At 35.5% G+C, this 23,238-nt stretch overlaps 1 protein-coding gene, 1 long non-coding RNA gene and 1 other non-coding gene across 3 annotated transcripts in view; 2 read left to right on the top strand and 1 right to left on the bottom strand.

Moving 5' to 3' along the window:
* Positions 1 to 23,238, top strand: part of FBXL17 (F-box and leucine rich repeat protein 17) — a 439,198-nt gene that overhangs the window by 307,409 nt on the left and 108,551 nt on the right. The gene's annotated exons all lie outside the window — the stretch shown is intronic.
* On the top strand, positions 2,581 to 2,655 carry TRNAS-AGA (transfer RNA serine (anticodon AGA)). The gene has a single exon. It is a non-coding gene; the product is annotated as a tRNA-Ser (tRNA).
* Positions 2,951 to 21,643, bottom strand: LOC123613235 (uncharacterized). The gene is made up of 3 exons (XR_006720589.2): positions 21,018 to 21,643; positions 8,221 to 8,338; positions 2,951 to 4,844 (listed from the first exon to the last, which is right to left on the bottom strand). It is a non-coding gene; the product is annotated as an uncharacterized LOC123613235 (long non-coding RNA).

The raw sequence follows: 23,238 nt of genomic DNA, 5'->3' as shown, positions 1-23,238 counted from the left end.
CGTAGGTGATCTTGCAGAAGCCCTGGCCGCTGCTCACCCAGCAGTCAGGGAATCATCTTCTTTCACACGGCAGATGAAAGCTCAAGTACGGGAAGATGAGATCCACGTAGCATGGGTGTGGATGCTGCCCTGGCTTAGGATCTTCAGACCTCCGAGAACTAATATCTCTTGAAACAGTCAATAGGCATTGCATCTAGCATCCCTAAAAGTTACATGTCTAGTTATGGGAATGAGTGTACTCAGGGAATCTAAGCAGTGGTGTCCTCATCAGGTATTTATAGTTCTCTCAAACCAGACAGATGCTATCTACCAACTGGGGGTCATTAGGGTCATTGATACTGTAAACAGTGTTGCCCAGCAACATGGTTAATGTACCATTTTAAGAGAACACCATCTAAAAAGTTAATCAAAAGTCAAATTCTCATTCAGAAAGAGAATAATTTTGTTTGTTTGTAGTTTGTTTTTCTTTTTACTTAGGACATACGAGAGCTAACCCCAAGAAACTGATTTCTCTTCTGTGACTTCAGCCAAAAAATTAAGTTGAAAGAAATATATTTTTAATTTACTCAAATATTTAAATTCAGATTACTTTAAATCTACTTTTGTTATTATAATGAGCATTAACTTTAAAAATTTGTAATGATAAAGTCTTTTAATTAGAAAATAGTTCCATTTTGGACACTTGGTTTTGACTTGTCATGCTTTCATTAAAAACATAAAAACATCCACATATTCCATCCTTATTTCTCTGTTTGGGGTTTTCTTTTCTCTAAATTGGATCACAACTAGTAAATAGTTACTGTTGTTATATATAAAGGTATTGCAAAACTAACGAAGTCTCCTACCATATAGAGAATTTTTCTTCCTTCTACTGTTAGGTTATTTAGAGCTGTGGGGACAACATTCTAATATTGTTAGTTGCTTTGAGGATTTATATTTGCAAGTCAGTTTAATGATTGTGTGCATCAGCTATTTCCCAGTTCCATGTGTCCATGGTAAATGGAGGCGAGCACAGGTGTTTTGATTGCCCATCACCTATGAGCACTTTGTGATTCAAGGGCTTGTGTTATATTCCACCTAGTAGATGATGTTACTTCATTAGCCAAATGCTTTGAGATAATTTATTGTGCTGTGTTTCTCTTTTTCTTTACAACAAAATCATTTTTGCAAGATCTTTCTAAGTGGATATTGTTTTTGTTCACGGAAAATTTCAAGAACATGAGGTTGATTTAAATGCTTTTAACCAATCACTTATCATTAATGCACTGAATCATCATGGAGATGCTGAGAGCAATTTAAGGTTCTGGTATATGATACCCTCTAGTGAGATTTTATTGTCTTGAGATTCTGACATATCTATCTTAATAGAAAGTTGAAGATAGAGTTTTTATTCAGCATATGGATTACATTAGTATAGGATGTTATGAAATTTACTTTTCCATCAAGCATTTGTATTAAATTTTAGCAGTAATCACACATCCATTGTCATTTCTGAAATATTGTTATTGTGCTTCTGAGTGTTCCGTCCGAAGAAGAGACTATTTTTCCTGGTATACTCTCCGAAACAAGCAGATGAAAGAGGTGATTAATATTAGATGTAAGTAGAATTCTGCCTTTATGGTGCTGCTGGAAGGAATCTGTTCTCATGTCTACCCTACATACTCTCTCTTACTAAGTGTAACCACTTCTTTCTGTTTGCACCCTAGCCTGGTGAAGCCTCAGCAGTAAGTGTGTAAGAAGCTTCTGGTTAAACCAGAAGTCAGTCTCATCTTTAGAGCTGTCAGGGTGACGTTGTTATTGTTATTATTATTCCTTTATACATACACTATAGTAATAAAGCTGCTTCCATTTATAGAGCATACCATACACTTACTATAGCAAATCTAGAAGGCAGGGAGTGTCACCCCGTTTTAGAGATAAGAAAACTGAAACCCAGGAAAGTCCTCTAATTTGCCCAAGGTTATTCAGCTAGAAGGCAAATCTAAATTTATCTGAATCTAAATCTCATTCACATAACCTCTATTATGGGATTACCCTCACCTTTTGGGTTTGACGAATTTCCTGGTTTCCACGCGCCTTGTCTTGCCTTTCATTATCTCCTTCTTACTTCTTAATTGACATCCCATTTTAACTTGTTTCTTTGCATTGACTGTGGTATATGAATGCATCTCTGTTCAAACTGTTGAGGAGTTTGTGCTCAAGCACCATGGACCATGAATATTCACTTACCCACTCATTTAATCAACCAACAAGTGTTTATTGAGTATCTATTATGTGTAAAGTACTCTGCAAAATATTTTAGTGAGCTTGAAGATTGAGATAGACCTGCCTTCTTTTGCCTATGTCTTCCCTGAAAGCAAGTCCTGAAAAATATGCAAATGAAGGGAAGAATAAAAAGAAACACCTATAGGAGTTGGAAGTGGTTGATTTCAGGAAGTAAGGTTTGGAAATGAGGAAATATATAGCATGAGACTGCTGGTTGTAGCATTGAGCTTTTTTTTGAACAATAAACCTGTATTATTCTGATAGAACTAAAACCAAGAAGAGTAAACCAACTTCAAAAAGAAAAGCATTCCAGAGGGAAAAGGTATAGCTCAGTGGTAGAGTGGGTGCCTAGAATGCACGAGGTCCTGGGTTCAATCCCTAGTACCTCCAATTAAATAACTAATTAACTAAATAAGTAAATAAATAGACCTAATTATATCCCTCTCCAAAAAACAAAACAGGCAAACCAAAAGAAAAAAAAAAAAAACAGAAAGAAAAAGAAAAGAAAAGCATTCCAAGCTGGTGTGGAGTGGTAGGGTTGTAGGGATGTGCTGGATGTTTCAGAAACGTGAGTGTTGTGTGGCTAGTGCCTAAGATGTTGGAGGAGAAAAACATAATTCTTTCCACCAATAAATATTTATTGAACACCTAGTTCAAATTTTTCACCTTGCCAGGTACTTGGGACACAGAGGTGAAATATCAAGGTTCTTATCTTCATCCTGCTCCCTCTCAAACTGGTCTTGATTGGGGCAATATACCCGTACAGTATAGCGTGGTGAGTGGAAGATGTGATGATATCCATATACTAGGTGCCTGGAGAGTATAGAAAAGGCCAGCCCAGGTCACCTGGGGGTATCACTGGAGGCAGGGAGAGATCGCCAGCAGACAAGGAGGGAGATAGGGGGCAGCAGAGCTGTGAGTAAGATGGCATGATTGGGAGGGCGAGGCATTTGCCTGCGGTGGAGAATTCTCAGAGATGAGAGTGGAAAGCTAGTTTGGAGTGAGATGTTGGCAAGCTCTAACTCTGAAGAATTTAGACTCTATGCTATAAATGTTGAGAGTTATTGGAGGTGTTTGAGGAGAAAAGTGACAAAATCAAATTTATCTTCCAAAGCAGAGCTCTAGCAGTGGTGTGGAGGATGAGTTGCGCTGAGAAGAGATCAGCGAAGAGACCAATAACAAGAAAGCTACTGGAGTCATTCAGGAAAGAAATGACAAATCTCAGTTTTCTCAGGGTTTTTGTCTTTGCCTTTCTGACCTCAAACATTTTATATGTATATGTGTATAACTGATGAGTGACATCTGTGTCAAGCTATATATTTAAAATTTATATTGATATATTTATAATTTATATTTATAATATATATTTAGAATTAAATAATTATATATTTAAAGTTCTTTAAATCTTATCTCTGTAGATCATAATCTTAAAGAGCAAAAACGTTTCAGGTAGCAAGGTAACATGCTAAATACCTACTATATAAAATTACACCAACATCTATGACTCAAGAAACAGTTTGCAAATGGAATTCTTAATGAAGTTCAACCCCTCTTGTTTGAGTTGAAGGGAGTATTTCTCAGGTATTGTCACTTGCCTGAATATCAGACATCTTTGATTCTCATTCTAGGTCAGCCCTATCTAATACAAATGTAATACAAGCCACAAATGTGAGCTACATAGGTAATTTAAAGTTTTCTGGTAGTGTATTGGGAAAAAAAGTGAAAAGGAACTGGTGAAATTTCTTTTAATAATGTACTTTATTTAATAAAATGTATCCAAAGTATTATCATTGCATCATGCAATCAGTTAAAAATATTACTACCGAGATGTTTTACATTCCTTTTTTTTTAATAGGAAGTCTTTGAAATCTGGTGTATATTTCACATTTACAGCACATCACAAATCAGACTATCCATGTTTCAAGTACTCCATAGCTATGTGCGCTAATAGCTACAGTGGCTAGTGGCTGCTGTATTGGAGAGTGTGGCTCTAGATTAACCATCTTTAATGGGAAACTCCTTTAAATTCCTTCTGTGTGAGTGAAATATGAGATAAATGGATGTCAATGTGACTTCTGTTTTTCTTTCTTTCTGACAAACATGCAACCAGTCACTGAAAATGGATTTTATTTATTTTATTGCCTTGGTGACTCAGGGTGTTAATTAATCCATCTAGTTAATAGGCCTTAAGTTTACCTCCTTCTTCATCTTTCTGAGGCTTTTTCTTTCCTTTTATAATCTCATCCTTTGTTCTCAGCTGTAGTATCATTTATAAATAAAGCAGACTCTTCATCTGACATCTTGGAAGATAGATAGGAACAAATCAGACGGAAATAGAAAGGAAACCATCTCCTTCATAACTCTTTGCCCTCTTGTAATGAAACCTGTATTATTTGATATGATAATGAATTCTTGAAGTTGTTTTCAAGATGCCATCTCCTTAATACTCTTGGGTAATAAATAGCAAGGAGTGCTGTTCTGTCATTTGGATGCCTGGAAGGGTCACGGAAGTCCATGTGGAGTGGATCCTGTGTAGAGGATGTGCGTCCAATTTCTGGGCTATGCTTTATGATGTAAACCTGAAAATGATGAGATATCAGTAGAATATCAGAGTTCAGCATTTCACTGTTACATATAAGTTGGGAAGGGGCAGAGAGACTAGCTCTGAGTCTTTTGTTTTTTTAACATACACTGGATCCCTTAGTCCTCACATTATAGACCCTCAATATCTGTATTATTATTATTGTACTGGTAAGGAAATATACTCAGAATATTTGCAAATGTTGCCTAAGGATACAAATTAATCGTAGAGAAAGGATTTAAACCCACATCTCTTCGACCCTAAATCTGGTATCCTTTCCACTATGATATGCTGCTGGCTTAGGTATAATCTTTCATCCTTGAACACTCTATGTCGTGCGTGTTCAGTGGAGCATGGTGCAGAGGAGTCAGGAGACAGTTTCTAGTCCCTGTTCTGCCACTAGCAGTATGTATGAACATGTGCAAATTCTTTATCTTCCTTCTAATATTTTACATCTACATCTGTCTCAGGTAATGTGCTAGGAGTAGTGAAGTTAGTAATGCAGTTCTTTTCCTAGAAGTATCATGGTGAAATATAATTCTTTCTGTCTTCCAAAAATCACCATCTATTTGAAAGCAGAGGCTTTCATACTTTGAAGTCAAGCAGTCTCATGTTCAGAACCCAGTCTTGCTTCTTAATATCTATGTGAAGAAAGGAAATTATTTAGTCTCTCTGAGTCTCAATTTCTTCATCTGTGAATCGGACTGTGGTAAAGATTCAGTGAGAAAATGTAATAGGCAGGATTTGTGCTTCCTCTACTTTTCCCATCAGAAAACAATGAGAGTTTCATTCACAAAACACTTCTTATGTAAGAAATAAGTCCTTAGTGTCAAAGGAATTCAGAGAAGGAAAAAGATCATTGAGAGCTAGGGTGTACTCGGGGAAGATTTCAGAGAGGATGAAGATTACCAGCTGGTGAAAGAAGGAAGGAAGAATTTGAACAGGAAAACTGGGCAAAACAAAGTAAGCAGTATTATATGAACAAACGTGAAAATCAGGCATGGCAAATAAGAGAATGTTTGGAATTTGTAGTGACTTATGAGCATTTCAACCTGGTTCAAGTTGTCGACTTTTTGGTCATAAGCTAAGTGTAAAATTAAATAGCTTCTTCTGCCTGGTGTCTACCTGTAGCTAAACAAGTAAATTTGTTGTTGTGAGCTGTCTCTTCCAGACTCAGCCACCCCACTGTATTTCATCAACTGCAGATTCAGATTTTTGACTCCTTTAATGTCTGCATTTTTCCATGTCTGCATTTTTTTTTATTTCCATATTCCTTGTCCAGAACTTTCACCTTCTTTTAGAATAGCAGTTTTATGCATTTTATTAGGTTTAACAGAATTAATTTAAATGCTCGTTGATTTAATACTACTTATTTATTTAATTTATTTAATATTATTTATTTTTATTTGATAATATTATTAAATTAAACTTAAATGAGACCAGACTACTTGAATTTCTTACTATACAGCTCATATCATTTTTCAAAAATAACTATTTTAAAGATCTTGAATAATTTATAAAAGCCCTCAGAAATTTGAATTCATTAAGCTTTTGGTTCCATTGATACATACATATACAAACTCTTCAGGGATGTCTTTTTTTTTTTTTTCCTTAAAGTAAGGGAAATAAAGCCTACTGGAATTGAAGAGTAATATATCCTTGTTTTTTTTTTTTTTTAATTCACCTGATATAGTTTAACTGTCCTATACGAAAGAGTTTATTTAGCCATCTTTACTGTTAATGGAGGCTGTCACATTCAAAATTATTCCTAATTCCTCAAAGGTACATGTATTTAAAGTAAATCAGGTTAAATAGGAAATAATTGACCTTGTACACCATTGAAATTAGAAGATCCACTTGTATATATCTTATATACATATGTGAAAATATTTACTAACATATAAAATTCAGAAATAGCATAATGCTGCAGTGATAGTGTGAAAATGGTCTAATACCATTTTAATTCATTTTCTACTTTTTAGAAAACCTCTTATTTAAGTATAGTTTAAAGTGCACATATATTGTAAGGTCAGTGAATCTTCACAAACTGAATACATCATATAACCAGCATCCAGATCAAGAAACATTTCCAGTGCCCAAGAGTCCTCACCCCCATGACCCTTTTAGTCATTGCCCTACCCCAAGTGTGACCAGTATCATTACTTCTAACAGCATAGGTTAGTTTGCCTCCTTTTCTATTAAAAAACATTTTTCTTTAAACATATCTAACATTGTAGGAATATGTAAATGTTTTATAGTATGCTTGTTGTCTTTTACGTTTAATTTTTTAAATATTCAATTTTAAATGCTATCTTGAACCTGAAGGTAAAGGGTTCATAAATGAATTATCTGTGGCCTCAAAAGGAGGGAGGCTAATACACACACACACAAAGATTTTGCCCCACCACAAATTCTTCCGACATAATACAATAGTAAGAAAACACACTATTTCATTTTGTTTTTGTCTAACATTTGGAATTATTTGTCATCAAAATGGAGGGTTTTCTTTTTAAAAACAATTTTTGTGATGCCATGTCACTAGCCTTTATTGGAAATAATTTTGAAACCTCCTTGAACAGTGAGAAAAAAAATCCAGCTTTATGAATCAGTGTTTATTCTATTTATGAATCAGTGTTATTCTGTCTCTTCCAAACCTTCTTGGTTATTAATTTTTACCTTTAAAATTTATTTTAAAGTATGTAGAATTAATCATAACAATTTTAGAGTAGTTTTAACATAATTTTGAAAATCTCTACCAGCTAATTCTTCCTCTTTGAACTTTGCACCACAGCCCTGACTAGGACACTGAAAGGAACGGACACTCTTTGAGCTAAAGGATGTTAGTCTGAAGTGAGCTTGATCTGGTAGGATGGGCTCTACCTACAAATTGGCTGGCTGAAGCATTATCAGATATAAGTTTTGGTTTACCACCACATTTTGTTTTAGGATTGCTATATCTTAACTATTTGGGATATCACCATTGATACACAGGAATATGATTTAATGGAAGATTCCTAAAGAACAATAACATATACTTACTTTTTCAACATAAACTTTGTACTAAAAGAAGATATTACATGTAAAAATGGAACACCCTAGGAAAAATATATATTAGAGTATATATTAGGTTAAATAGTTAAAGGAAAATATAAGAAATGTCCCCATTCATGCAGGCCTTAGCTTTGAGATATTTCAAAAGGATCTGCAGAGACTGTTTATTGCTTAGCCAAGTGAATGTCAACGTGGAGACTGCACTGACATTGAACTTTCCTGATATATCAAAAACGTCAGAAAAACTACATGTGTTTAATAACTTGTTTAGAACATATTTGCAAATGGGGGTTTAGTATATCTTTGCATCTCTAATTACTTACCTGATGATTTCTTTTCATAGGGCCACAGATCACACATCAGAAATACACATGGACAAGAAATCATCACTTCTTCACCTTACCATGTCAGGCTAAAAGAATCTTTTTTTGTCCAGGCAAGCTTATATTAAAGACATAAGAGAAAAACATTTTAGAAATGAAAAAAGTACAAAAGCTGTGCTTTGAAAAAGAAACCAAAATCCAAATTATTCAGATGCTGGATAATGGCTTGATGAAACACTGACTCCCCCCACCTCCCAGTGTATGTTGGAAACTATCCATGATAGAAAAAAATTAAAAATTTGTCCCCCAAAGAACCCTTAGAACTGACATGAGTAATTCTTTCTGTTTCAATGGCACAAGTGCCATCAGTTACCTTTTTCATCATGTGGAAGAACAAAGGAAAATCTGCTTAATAATGACAAGGTTTTTAACATTAAAAAAAGATAGAAATTGGAAGAGTCATAGCTTTGTTTATACATCTTTCTCAAGGCCAACAGTTTTTGGATTCTAGTTCCACTCTCAAGGAGACAAAGTATTCTTGTCTGATGTGTGATATTGGAAAGTTTCACTGTGCTCTGTATTTAATACTATACTTATCATGTTAGTGCAGGATATTTGTGATACGTTCCATTTCCATAATAGAAAGTTAGTTTCTTCCTGGTCTGACTAAATCTACTGATCACTCTACTGTATATAGAGAGATGATTTATACCTCATTCCTCCTAGTTCTTGTTTGTCATAAGGAAAATCCGAGCATTGCATGGTCATATACTTGCCTACATGGTTATATACCTGCTCCAGTTTATATTTTTAAAAGTCACTGTGTGTGTGTGTGTGTGTATAATTTTTATCTCACTATTTTTAGATGTAAACAGGAAAAGTCATATTTCATCACTTCTCTTACTTCATTTGAAAGAAATTCTGACTTAGTTTTTATTTCATTAAATATCATGATTAAAGCTCCCTACCCCAAGCAATGGAATGATTTGCTTGAATATGTTAAAGGGTGTTTTATATAAGGTGCCCCTGAAAATAAATTATGTTGACTCCTCATTTTCCAAGCTGATGGCAGGATATTGTAAAATAGCAGATAAACCATGCAGAATTGTTTTTCTCCCAGTATAAGCAATATCTATATACCAAAATCTGAAAGAGATAAAGTAGTAGGAGAAATTTCAATCTGAAAGAGCAGCCTTCAGGTTATTTCTGGGGAAGTGGATGAAGGTTACATAGCACATTTGTCATCCTGGAGTTTAATTTTTTAATCTTATCTGTAATGTGTCTTCATCACTGGTTAGGATATATACCCCCATGTTGTGTGTGTGTCTTCACTCAGTGCTATAGCTTGTGCAGAGTAAGAGCTCAGGTAACATCTTCTGGTAATGACAATGGCATGTGGCCTTTGCTCTGAAGCACAGAAATCAGATCCAGTTTTGAAAGACTATGCTTAGCGGGAAAGCACTGAACTAAGGCCCATGATGCAGAGCTGTGACAGCACCTTAGCTAGGATCACCTGGGGATGTTTCTAAGATACCAGTGCCAGGCTCCACCCGAGACCAGTGAAACCAGGACCTCTGTGGAAGCTGGGGACTGGGTGATGATTCTAAAGATCAGATTGAGATGAGTTCATCCAGTTCTGGTACTGCCTTCAAATATTCTGGGTAGCTTTGTGGGAAGGTATCTGGGGGAGTACAAATTACCATCCTTATATCAGACCTATTAAAGTCTGATTCTTGGCAGGGGTGGAGAGGGGGTGTCGGGGTGGCCAGTGGAGCACTGTAGCTTTTTGTTGATGTTATTTAATGTTTCTCTGGTGAGTTTTATGATTAATTAGATTTTGGTATCATTGCTCCAGAAAACATTATCCTCTTTCAAATGAAAAAAAATATGTATTAAAAAATTTACATCTTCTACGTGCATGACATTTGCTTTCCATGACACTTCCCAGGCCTCCTGGACTAGTAACCATGAAGCCTCAGCCTTCTTCCTTGAACTTCCTTTATAGTCTCGTCTGTACTTTCAGAAACTGTGTAGTCATGTTAGAGAAACCGAAGGCTTTTAGAAAACAAGACCCCATGTTTGAAGACAGGTAGAAGGAGCCGAGAAGAACAGCTGATATTGTGTTCTTGGCTTAGTTATCTACAGTCGTGTACATTTTAATTCATCTTCAGGAAGTCTTAGTTTCACATGCCTATTAATATTATCACTTTTTAAAAATGTCCATTAATAAGGCAAGCTTGAGGTATAAAATCAGGCTTCATCAAATATAAACAGAAGATTTTAGCCAGTTAGTCTCAGGTTTGGTCCTGGCCTCATTCTGAAAGTTGATGTTTGCTGTAAGGGTAAAATCAGGTTGTTTTTAAGAGGGTACTTCACTTCCGGGCTTAAATTCCAGGTGGGCAGTTACCTACATTATGCTGAGCAAAAGATCAGATCATCAAGCTGTTTTTCATTTTTACATTTAATTAATGGATCAAAAAATTCAAACTTAGCACTGCAGCTAGTTGAGGAAATTTTATTCTTTTAGTCCATTTAAGCAAAATATTTACATTTAAAAATAAAACATCTAAATTTAGTCTATTATCAGTAGTACTGGTCATTTGTGTTTGATATTTCATTCATATATAGTGAATGATCTTTAATTTAAATGCACTGCTCTATTTTTTATAAAACCATTTCTTTGGTTATCTGCAAGAATACCACCCCCAAAACTAAAATACTTAGAAAAGGACTATTTGTAACAGCCTATATATTCAACTCATACTAATTTTTCAGTGCTCTCAAGGTGTTGATTGTGCTTATGAAAGCGTTAGCACCCTGTATGACATCTTCAAGAGAAAATGATTGAATTTTTTTAAAATTGCAAAAGTAGAGGAAAAGTGTTTGACCAGTAAGTTCTCAGACTAATCTGTTTCTGCAGTAGAAAAAAGTGGTAATGAGTTGAAAGGTGATATCTTGCTAGACTCCTGGGTGTAGAATTACTGAGTTTCAGACTAATCACAGAATTCAGGATGTTGTAGCTGTATTACATACAGCATGAATTACGAAGAGGACTTCTGGATTTTTTTTGTCATTTGATCTTTATTTTTTTAATTATTTTTCTTTTAGAAAAAGAAGAAATATATTAAAATTGGCCCTGTGCATGAAAGTAAACCTGTTGATATTCGTGTTGTATTTGTGATTTTCAATTACCATTTGTAGATTTTTTGTTTGCTTTCAAACATATTATGTACAAAAAATAAATCCAACAGTGTTCCCTTTTAGCCAATATTGATCATCTACCATCAGCATCAATTCAGTTTTACCTAATACATCATGATGAATTAAATACTATCAAAACATTGTTTTTATCATCAAAATAAGTATAGATTTAGTCATTGCTTGGCCTGACCAGAGTTTCTCATTCATTCCTAGGGACACTGAAATCCATCTTCCAATTTTCTCATACCCAGCCATGGTTGCAGAGCATCTGTTCAACATGTGCTAAATCGTGTTAAATTTCTTGGCTTTGCACATCTTTATTGTAGACACTAGTCAAAAACAATAAGATGCCCACTAAAGACAGGTTTTATTTTCTGGATACACAGTGTGCAAAGAGCATGAGCAGACATCTGGCCAAGTCACACTATTGTCTTATTAGGCGTGTGTCTTGAGCTCCTAAATTTACATGAGCCTTTTTTATCACCTGAAAAAAAAGAGAAGAATTTAGGTAGGAAGACATGAAAGAACTTATACAAAGCACCTGACTTATAACAGGTTTCATTTTGTAATTGATTGTTGTTTTTCTTTTGCAATGAAAATCCTGCTTTTTTCAGGATAAGTTTTAGCACTTGGAGCAAAAAAATTTTACTTACCTGCCTGACCATTATGAATCTGATATCTTTTTCTTTCTAAGAAAAGATGTGCTTTGGTTAAAAAATTAAGTAATAGCATATATGAATAGCTGAACATCAGTATTATTTATGTGGTTTGGGACTTTTATATAACATTTAGAAAATATCTTTCTCTTAATGATGCTTTTTTTCCAAATAACCAAGTATTGTACAGACAAAATTTCTAAAGTGTATGAACTATAATGTATTTTAAATTCCCACTTCTCTGTTTCCCCATTTCTTTCTTCTCAAAGGAGCAGATCATTTCCAGTCATCGTTTTATGAATGCTATTGCTAAAAACTATATCAAAGTTTCAGTTATGTGACTTTTGGGGCCAGAGTTTATTAGTAATTTTCAACTTAAGATGTCAATAAATTTGCATAGACTTTTGGAAAATTTAGTAGCTTTTAATTAGAAAAAATATTGCTCGACCATATAAACATAGTTTTCCCACAACTGAACTTCCAATAAGGTTAAAATTATATCTTTATTAGATAATTCCATCCTCAAGTGTGATTCTTGGAATACATTTTTCAGTTTTGTGTGACTGATAGTTTTCAAAATTATCATTATAAATAGGGCTGCACATTTGTAATTGTCACTCTATTAGCTAGAAACTTTAGTGTGTTAATATATGTTTTACTTTTTAATGAGAATAGTTATCAAGTTGTCAAAATAATTCCAATAAAGCTTAATTTAATAGACTATTCTAAGTGATTTAGGCCTATTTTAAACAGTTTACTTGATTTCAGTGTGTATTCCTGTTATGTTCAAAATGCTATCATGTTAAGATACTGAGATTTGAGTTCTTTTAATGTAAATAGTAATAGTTACAGCAACCTTATTCACATTGAGAGTAAAATGATAAATATAGCTAAATTAGTGTTAGCTTACGTTATGCTGTTCTAACCTTTGAATAAACTGCTTTTTTCTTTGTGTTTAATCTTATTTTTTTCTTAGCATTAAAAAAGGTTAATTTGAGAGCACTGACATCCTTTGTGATGAGAAGTTAAACATGCCAACCAAAAACCTCTCTATTAAAATAATTGTTTGTTTCAGGTTTCAGTGTATTATCTTAGTTATGGTTGGTCTGACAAGACAGGAGGTAGATTTATCAGTATAAAGAACATATATCTATATTAGACATTGAAATATTTACTCCAGCTACAGATATATTTTATCTCATAAATTTGTTATGGTTACTGTGTAAAGTAGATACAATACTGATGATTTAGTAGATTATATTTCTATTCTGAAAAGTAAATTTATTTCAGCCACACTAGATAATATTATAACCTTCTACAGTTGCTAGGTTTTGTGTTTTTAAAATGTTTTTATCGTAGAAAATTTCAAACATTAACTAAAGTCTCTACCAAAAACAGTATTGAAACACTAAATACACATTACCCAACTTCAACAATTACCAAGGGCTAAATTTGCTTCATTTATACTCTCACCTTCTCTGCTCTTTCCCCACACCCTGAATTATTTTTAAGCAAATCCAAGAGAAAGTATGATGTGTTTATAATTAGCAATTTGTATGATACTTAATCATTTAAATAATAATATTTTGGGTGGTGTTTAATATTAGGCTGCATTTTGGCTGCAAATTTATAGATGACTGACCATGTACCTCATGCACAGTGTTACTGTTTTCAGGCAAGTGGAAAACACTTAAGAGTTCTCTTTGGAACTAGTTGCCATAGTTTAATACTGGATCATGCTGACATGTATAAATCATAATAAAGGTGGGGAAAATATGTGGATATAAAGGGCCTGATAAAATGCCTGAAGTTACTTTTTTTATTACGTTTCTTAGCAGTATGGCAGAACGTGAGAAACAGAGACCAATTTAAGAAGGTCCACTTAGGGCAGGCTGAAAACACACATCACAGTCACAAAGAGAATAGCTATCAAACTCTGACAAGCTTTCAACAGAAAAGCCGGAATGTTCTCCGAGGTAGTCCTGGAATAGCTACACAGTCTGCACCACCTCCACTGAACTTTTCAGCTTTCTCTTGAGACACTTGGCAACATGCCATATCAGCCCGATGCCAGCGGTACAAGGACTAATCATCCTTAGACGTGGCATACTCTGAAGGTGCATATAATTCAAAACTGAAGTAGGATCACAAGACTGAGGCATCTATTTCCAATTAATTTGGTCACAGGAGTTTATCTGTCATCTTTGTTCTGTCACAGCAGTTTGTGGTAAACCTGCTTCACATGGATTATCAAATATTAAGAACAGTGGATTGCAGAATTTTCCCCCCAGTCAATTCCTATTTTGTCACTTTTGGTTTAAAGTAGATGAAACTAGCCATGGGTTTAAAAATGAACTTGACATTTTCAAACCTCCATGAAAAGGAATTGGTCAAACTTCTGGCACAATGACATAGTGGGTTATCGTATACACCATACTAATTCATTCTGATTTTCTACAAAAGGTGAGCATACAGTTTTTACTCTGGAAAAGTATATGTAACTTCAGCAACAAAAATACTTGCTTCCTTCTGCCCCAAAATGCGTATATAGGGATTCTGTGCACAATATCCTTATTGTGTGCTAAAATGAATACAAATTTTCTGAATAATACTTCTCAGTATTTTCCATCTTAAAAGCATAACAAATGATTTCCTCCTCTGTGGTCATATAATTCCATTGCAAAACAAGTAGGAAGGAAGTTAGATGGCATGATAACAATTTTTGATTTTTATTTAACTTTAACTCAGCTGTTTAGGCTACCTTGGTGCAAGAAACAAAACCTTGCTCAAGTTTAAACAAAGGGAAAGGTCGTTAGAAGGATGCAGTGTGTGTTATAGCAGGTGGGTACCAGGAAATCCTGGGCATCTGGGCACTGGGCACAAGTTGTGTGACTGGCTTCCTCTACCCCAGAACTAGATCTGGAGTACCTCTGAGGACCTGACAGGATGAGGGAGTAGACCTTTGTTAATATTGCCATTCCAACAATATGTGCTCTCTTGTTAATAGTTAATATACTATGTCTGAATTTTGTAAAAATAATAATTAAGTACAATTTATGTTACACATTTACAAAATTTAAGAGCCTGAAAATTCGTAATAGGAGATGGAAATGTATCTGTCACTTTTTGCAAATGTTTTAAATATCCAAGTGTGCCTTCATAATAGCTCTGGGAAGTTGATATTATTGTCTCCTGGTGATTTGTCCAATTTGATGAAACCAATTCATAAGGGAGAAGCTGAGAATCCGAAGCCTCTCCTGTACAAACCCCAAAGGCTGTGTTTGTTCACGAGACCATGCGGTCTGCCTGTGATAGAAATAGCAAGATTTCTAAAAATCACTGATGTATGAGGGTCAGGATTGGCTACTTCATTTAGTCTCTTTAGGTCCTCAATTTTTTTTGTTCACTTCAAAGCTGGTTAAACCAATCCAGAGCACCCCTCCACCTTCTTTATCATCGCATCTTCCTCTTTTTCCTGTCCTCCCCTCGACTTCTGTTATTCCCTGCGCTGCCCAGTCTCTTCCATGTCCATATGTGCTAATGATGGTCGGGTGTGATGCATCCAATCAAAATAACTTGGGGAACATGCAAGGCGTCAGCTTCCAGCCCCACCCGGACTCTGCCCTCTTCTGGCTTCACTGTTCTGACATTCTTACTGTTAGAGACACTACTTTGGGGTGGACCTTAGAGGCTGTAGTTTTTACCTCTGAATTTTCTAGTAAATTCCTGTTTACTGTGTGGAGAGAGGTTCCCCATCAACCGTATTCCCTTCTCCCTTTACCATCTTCGTATTGGTTTTGTTTATGAAGTTAATTCATTGTTATTCAAAACGGAAAGAACACTGACCCTGTGCAGCTCAGATACAGGGCAGCCAGATGCCTTCCAGAACAAACAGGAGGACAAGAACCAAGGCTGGGAAAGGAAATAACATCAAAGAGAAGTCATCAGGTCTGCTCCTGATGAAGGGGAATGGAATTTCCATGAGTAAGAAAAGGGAGAAGCAGAGGCTGAGAGAAACGGCAAGTAAGCTAGGAAAAGAAAGGAAACGACTTGATAAAAACGGAGGTTGCTAATAATTAAACAGCCAACTTCCCAAACTTTTTTTGTTTTTGTTTTTGTTTTTCCTTGCGGGGAGGGAATTAGGTCTATTTATTTACTTATTATCAGTTGTTTTTCTTTTAATGGAGGTACTGAGTGAGAATTGAACCCAGGACCCCGTGCATGCTAAGTACACACTCTACCCTCCCCCCAAATTTTTTCTGAGCCCGGTCTCATAGGTGTGTCCCCAATGGCCCCAAGTGGTGATGGAGCATGAGGAGCCCTGTGGTCAGGACTGGGAAACATGAAAGCCACTCCTTTTGTTCCCTCCCTCAGAGTCTTGATTATAATGGAAATCCTGCCAGACCCTTAATTACGGAAGTACAACAGGGTATTAATATAATTCATCACCTGTTAGAAGGAGCACTTGTGGGCTATTTACTAGAAATCTATTAAATATGACACGAAGACAGATTGCACTCCATTTCTTAACATGACATTATAATCAGGGTGTATGCTCAGTAAAATGGTTTATAGAACCCTTGTCCGTGAGTCCTATCAATTAACCTAAAATCTGCATAAATGAAGTGTAGCCAGTGTAGCACCCTGAATAAATGGATGCGTTTTTTCCTCTGGCTCTCGGCAGAGGAAAGTTTCATTCTGAAACAAAAGTGTTGTTTTCATGGCAAGTTCATTGCCATGCATTATACTCATCAATGCATTGAGTGAAAGAGTACTCACTTCGTGGTTGTGTTAACTGGATGTTGAAGGATTTGTTTTTATATGAACCCTGGTACATTTCCTTGACATCCTAATATAAAACTCTTTTGTATAGATAAGGTCAGTATTGATGGCCCAGTACTATAATTCTGTAAAGTATGCCCTCCTGTACCTTAAAGTACAAATATCCTTTTAAGCTTTTGTGTTTGCAAATGAAAGAAAATTCGTTTATGTATTACCTGCCTACCAGCTAAAGATGAGGATCTCTCTGACTTTAAGTGGACAGTACGTATTTTCAAATGAATATTATCCTTGTGCTCGGGGTTCATCCTTGTCTTTTTTTTCACCTAGAGAATATTACATGAACTCTCCTCAGTAAGCTATCATTTTAGTTAGGACTCCACTCTGTATTGCTCTAAAATTATATTAGAAATGTTGCACAGTGAACAAGCCATCGTGTTTAACATTTTTGTAATCAGATTTGGTTGAAATCTCTTTGTGTGTATTTCTGTAATAAAGTTAGAATAGATGCAAGCGCAGCTTTATCCGTATGGAGGCATTGTGTTTTTGGCTGCAGTGAAGGAAAGTAGTGGAAGAGGTCAGCCAACATGGTGGAGTGAAAAAGTCATCTGAGTGTGGCTCTAGAATATTTGTTTTTTACTTACTATGTTTATTCAGTGGCCTTTCTCCCTTGCACATGCTGGCAGGAATAGCAAGGAGAATGTTGTTCTTGTATAATGTCCCCTGTCCTCCTGCCGTATTGTATTATGCTTTAAAATCGAAGCTGCCACTGCCAACCCAAATTTCTTTAAAGAGAACGTACTTTCTCTGGCTGGAGTGGAGCCTGTGTTCATAAGACCAGTGGGACACTTAAAGCCCAGTAGAATATGTGAGGGGTGACCTATTTAGTCACCTGTCCCTGCCCTGACTCAGCAGCCTTCCGCCCCTGCTCTTGCTGTTCTGCTTCAAGCAAGGGGTTACTCCTTTAGCCAACTCTCTCCCAGTGCAGACAGAGAAGAGCACTGACCCATGGCTCCTGGTCAGAATCTTCTGAGGTGTATCTGTGCCCAGCACCGAGGTGCAGAAACAGTAAAGAAAAAAAAATGATATGATGACATCAGGATTCTGGCTAAGAAGGCCTTTGGCTGTGAACAGGATAATCAGATCCATAGGATTCATTTTCACCCTTCTCTCCTACTTCTCTCCAGCCTGAACTCCTCCTCCAGCCAGGCTGGGCTTCTCATTCTCACCCTCAGTCCAGTCTCTGGGACCTTCCTTGCCCACACCCCAAATGCCTTCCCTTTTCCTCTCACCATCGTGTCTCATCTCTTCTTTGAATTATCCATCCCCTAGTGACAGTCAAGCACTTACTCACTTTCATATCTCTTCCAGAATATTTTACTGAGGAGATATAGTAAATATCTGTAGAGTTTAAAAAGTATTATTTCATTAAGTAAAATTTCTGTGTAGTTTTAGGTCTGTAACATCTTTAGAAGTAAGGTTAAGGATTTGCAAAAGCATGAAATGCATTTATATTTAAAACTGTTCTTGTTAAAGAGGTTATTTCTTAATTTTCTAATCTTTTTCTTTGTACATCTTCAGTATAAGTAAACAGGATATATCTCTTGAAATCTAAAGGCATGAAAATAATCCTTTCATTGTGTTCTTGTGTGTCACTTGCATCTGAAATTAATGTTCTCTGAAGGATAGTTCAGGGTTCATGATGCATACTTATTAAAATGAACAATAAAAGTCCTTAGTTAGCTGTTAGTCCCAAAATAGAAGTGGCCATTATCAATAATCAAGCCCCTATAATAGAGTCTTACTCTTTTCGAGGAGACCACAATGTTTGCTGCCTTATTTCCAGAAGAGGCTTTGAGAGAATCAGTGCCTGAAGTCACAGCTGTCAGACTCTGGAGTCTTAGCAAGGCATGCTGGGTTGGAAACCAGCTTTCCAAAGGGTCAAGGAAGCAGAAACTGATTTCTCACACACCATTACACAGTTTAACTAACATAACAAAATGCCAAATAATTGCTGGCACTAATGGGTAGGTGGATGTTTACTTTGTGTGGTTACCATGGATTCCCCTTAGCATTGATGGGCCTGCTGTGATTGAAATGCTGCAAATTTAAGGAAATAGCAGTGATATGATTAGCTTGACTCAATAATTTGAAAAGGGTTTATTTATCTGAAAGACATGTAGAACTATATTATACCCAACTGGCTTTGACTTAACATATCGTCTTACCCTATGGGAGTTGTTTCAGTATTACGTAATTTGTTTAATCCAAGTGTGTGTGTGTGTGTGTGTGTAACTTTATTATATATCTTAATGTGTCATGTACTGGAATAAGCCCTTTACATGCATTATCCCATTTAATGTCATTAATCCCCACTTTATGGATTGGAAAACTGATGTGGAGAGAGGTTAAGTAACTTGTCAATGAGCCCAGTAAGCAGTAGACCAAGGATTTAAATTCCACTGGGCCCCAGAGCCTATGCCTCAACCCTTATGGGTTCCCTATCCAGCAGCATCAGCATTACCTGAAAACATGTCAGAAATGCAGATTCTCAGGTCCCACCACAGCCATACTGGATCAGAAACTCTGGGGATGGGGCTCAGCAATGTGTTTTAACAAGCCCTCTAGGTGATTCTGATCATGCTGAAGCTTGAGAATCCCAGCCTTCCACCTTTCTTCCCCTCTCAAGCGTGGGTTCCCAGCCAGCTTCCCCAGCCTGCCTCTGTACCTCCTGGCATGCATGCCCTCATCCTCCAGCCCTTCCCCTAAGCCCGCTGTCTTAAATGAATCCAACCATACAAGGCATATTAGTTAAGTTTCTTTTTTTTTTTTTTTTTTTTTTTTTGGCTGGGGTGGGTAATTTTTATTTAGTTTTTTGATGGAGGATTGAACCCAGGACCTTGTGCATGCTAAGCATGCGCTCTACAACTTGAGCTATACCTCCCCGCCATTAAGTTTCTTGAAAGAACAATCTCTATGCTAGCTTTCTCTCTTGAACAAGCACTTTATCTGATCATTAGCTGATGAAAGGTATGAACGTCCTGCCCAGAGAAATGCACATGTGTGTGTCCATGTAGAATTCATTAACCATGTTTCCCTGACTCGGATCCATGGGATGACCGTGCAGGGCAGGTGAACACTCTCAGATGGTGGCTATCAAGTATTGTCAAGTCTATATCCAAGGCCTCTAAATGCCCCTCACAACACAATAATGAGCAAGCAGTTCATCTCTGTTCTGTAGTATATTTTCTTAAAAAAAAAAAACTGACCTCTGACACTTAATTATCTATGTGTGAACTTAAGCAAGACTAACCTTCTCTGAGCCTCAGTTTTTTCAAATCTGTAAACCAGGGGTAATAACATCTCCCTTGTAGGATCGTTGAAAATTTAGAGTAATAAATTTAAAGCTCTCAGCATTGTAGTAGGGCACTCATTAAATTGTGCGTGTGTGTATTCCTTATCATTTGGAAAACACAGAAAATTACCCAAAAAACCCCCCAAAAACCCATAAATAAACTAAATGATAATTCAGAAATAACCACAGTTGCTTCTCATTTTTAAAAGATACTTGGGATATGCCCAGTTTAGTAAACCTCATTTTTACTAAACAGTATATTATGATTCTTTGTAAACCCGCTTAGCAAGAATTATCTCTGATGAATAATTTAGTATAATACACGAGTAAGACTTAGCCTGCCTACACCCAACTATATGTTCTTTGTCCTATAATAGTGGCGAAGGATAAGCATTTTTAAAATTTTTTAGTTTGGTACTTAAGTAGCAAATATCCTTGAAATTTCCGGCCCCCTTAGTCAGTCCCAGTGATAATGAGCTTGGAAAGAGGGAAGGGAATGGAGGTGAATGTGAATTTAAAATGTCTCTCATTCTCCTAGTGTATTCTAATACTTATAATTTCCCCAGCAAGACTAAAATCAATTGTGTTTTATCTCTAGATGTTATAGCTTAAGACTTCAGTTTAAACACTATTTATTTATATTGAAGTCTGTTCCATGATCTCTTTTACTGTCTTATCCTTTATGTAATCTCTCCAATTGCTTGCTATAACGTGAAATATCTCAAAAAGTAAGAGAAAAAAAAATGTCATTAAAGCTTATTTTTTTTAAATAAAAAAATCTTTAAATAAAAAATCTTTCTACTCACATCTTATCTTCCATCGCTGTTTCTTCATTGTTGTCTGGAACAGGTGTCTCCAAATAGTCAAACTGAAACCCAGACTTTACAGTTACAGGAAATCATGGGCAGACCCCTCCTGCCCTCAGATCCCTGACATCGGTGTCACCGCCACTAGTCTTTGAGTTTGTACATCATGAGCCCTGAGAAAGAGAGGGTAGGTCTTTTTTCCTTCATTTTTGTCCAGTATCTAGTACTGCATAAAATTAACAATTTACCCAATAACTCTTTGTCGGCTGAATGTTCTGTATTAGCTTCAAATAAGCATGAGAAATTCAAATATCTTTTCCCCTGTATTTCAGATATTCTTATATCAACTTTAATATTATGCTGTACACCAGAAATTGACACAGCATTGTAAACTGACTATACTTCAATTTTTAAAAAAAGGAAAAAGAAAGAAATAATTGTTAGTTTAAGGGAATGAGAAGAAAAATTACAGATAGAGAGTGCTAGCTTCTTCTGCTGCCTTAATACTTAAAAATGTTCTTTATACTTGTAACCAGCGAAGATAAGATAGACCTTTAAAATGAAGTCACAAGTGGCTGTATATCAGCCCTGAGAGAAGTCAGCTTGTATCATATATAACATCTGGAGATTTATGACCCTTTGGAGAATGCTAGCAGAAATCTTCCCATCTTCTCACAATTGTATTTGGCTTTTTAAACTTTTTTGTTTTTTAATATTAACACCTTTTTATTTGTTTATAAACATAATACCTATTCATACTCAAATATTTAAAAGATATAGAATTTGTTCACCGCCACTGGCATTCAAACATACAATATAACTGTTCTGACCTTCTGTTGAATTTCCTGTTAATTATGTCTGCATTTGTTAAATGTATTATAAAACAAAGAGTTGGTGTAAACTAATAGTTATATTCATTTTGATATTATACAACCATTTTACAACATGCCCACTGTTGATGTAATTATCTTCATGTTGGGATATTAAACATTTCCCCCATAAAACTCTGTTGCCTGTATTAGGTCAATCATCCTTAAGTTTCTTTTCTGAAAAAGCAGATTTAACTGAGCTAGGAAAATCAGAACAGTCTAGTAAGAGTAAGAGCAAGGTCCTCATTGAACCTTATAAATGGGATCTTCAGTATCATTTATAAGCTTGTTATTTCAAAAACTTCAATTGTCACTGTAACAAAAATGAACTGTCAAATTCACATCTAGATTGATTCAGAGTCCATTCATCCTTTTTTCTTTTGATTTCCAGAATTGTTTGTGTATTACCAAAGAAAACAGTAAGTTTATCTTATCCATTTCAATTCATAAATCAAATTCCACTATTCCTAATGCTTGATGAAAACTACCATAATAAAAAAATATCCAAATCTCAGGCAATGACACATTTTTTTCAAGTTCTCTGTAATGGAATAGATTGTTCCAAAACAAAATTTTAAACATATTAATTTTAAAAGGTTTCACCTACATCTTCAATCTTGAATATTACATAAAATAAAAAATATCAGGTAGTATTTAATAAGAATGCATTATAAGCTGATGATGTATTAGAATTAAAATTGTGTATTATATTTTTTTATGGGATCTGTTTACTTGACCTTGGACTTAATCCTATTAATTAAACATATTTTAAGAACTGTAATGAAAAATAAGATTACTGTAGGGAAATGAATTTCCATGAGTTTTGTCAAGGCTTCTAAATTGATAGATTTGCGTCACCCAGCCTGTCTTGTCCTGGATGTGCTAACGAGCAGTCAGAGCTGAAAAAAATGAAGGAAGAGGAGATTTATTTGAGCACATTTATAGGCAATCCATAGCTCAATGACTAGACACTGAATATCTGAGAATTGATTTTTATAAAATAGCTTATTTTAAGAATGAGAACTTTCTCAAGTTCTTTTACTCCCAGAACAAAGACTGTTATCTTACTATATTTTTAGGACGATTGTCTAGGGCAGGCTTTTGATATAAATAAATGATGCATTAACATTGTATGCAGACAGAGTGTATATGCCAGCAGAAAACTAAATGGGGGAGAATTGTATGTTTATACAATTCCAAGGTCAGTTCACTAACTTTGCTGAGCATCACAGCTGAGATTTTCTTTTCTTTTTTTGATATTTTCTTTTTTCTGTTAACAGCAGATATCCCTTTATCAAACATTCCATAAATCTGAGTCTAGTGAGATAATTTTTTGTAATTCTCCCTTGACC

The sequence above is a fragment of the Camelus bactrianus genome, chromosome 3, assembly GCF_048773025.1.
Source record: "Camelus bactrianus isolate YW-2024 breed Bactrian camel chromosome 3, ASM4877302v1, whole genome shotgun sequence".
In the NCBI taxonomy this organism is placed as follows: Eukaryota; Metazoa; Chordata; class Mammalia; order Artiodactyla; family Camelidae; genus Camelus; species Camelus bactrianus.
The sequence above is the reverse complement of the archived record's forward strand: the minus strand, read 5'-3'. Positions and strand labels throughout refer to the sequence as shown.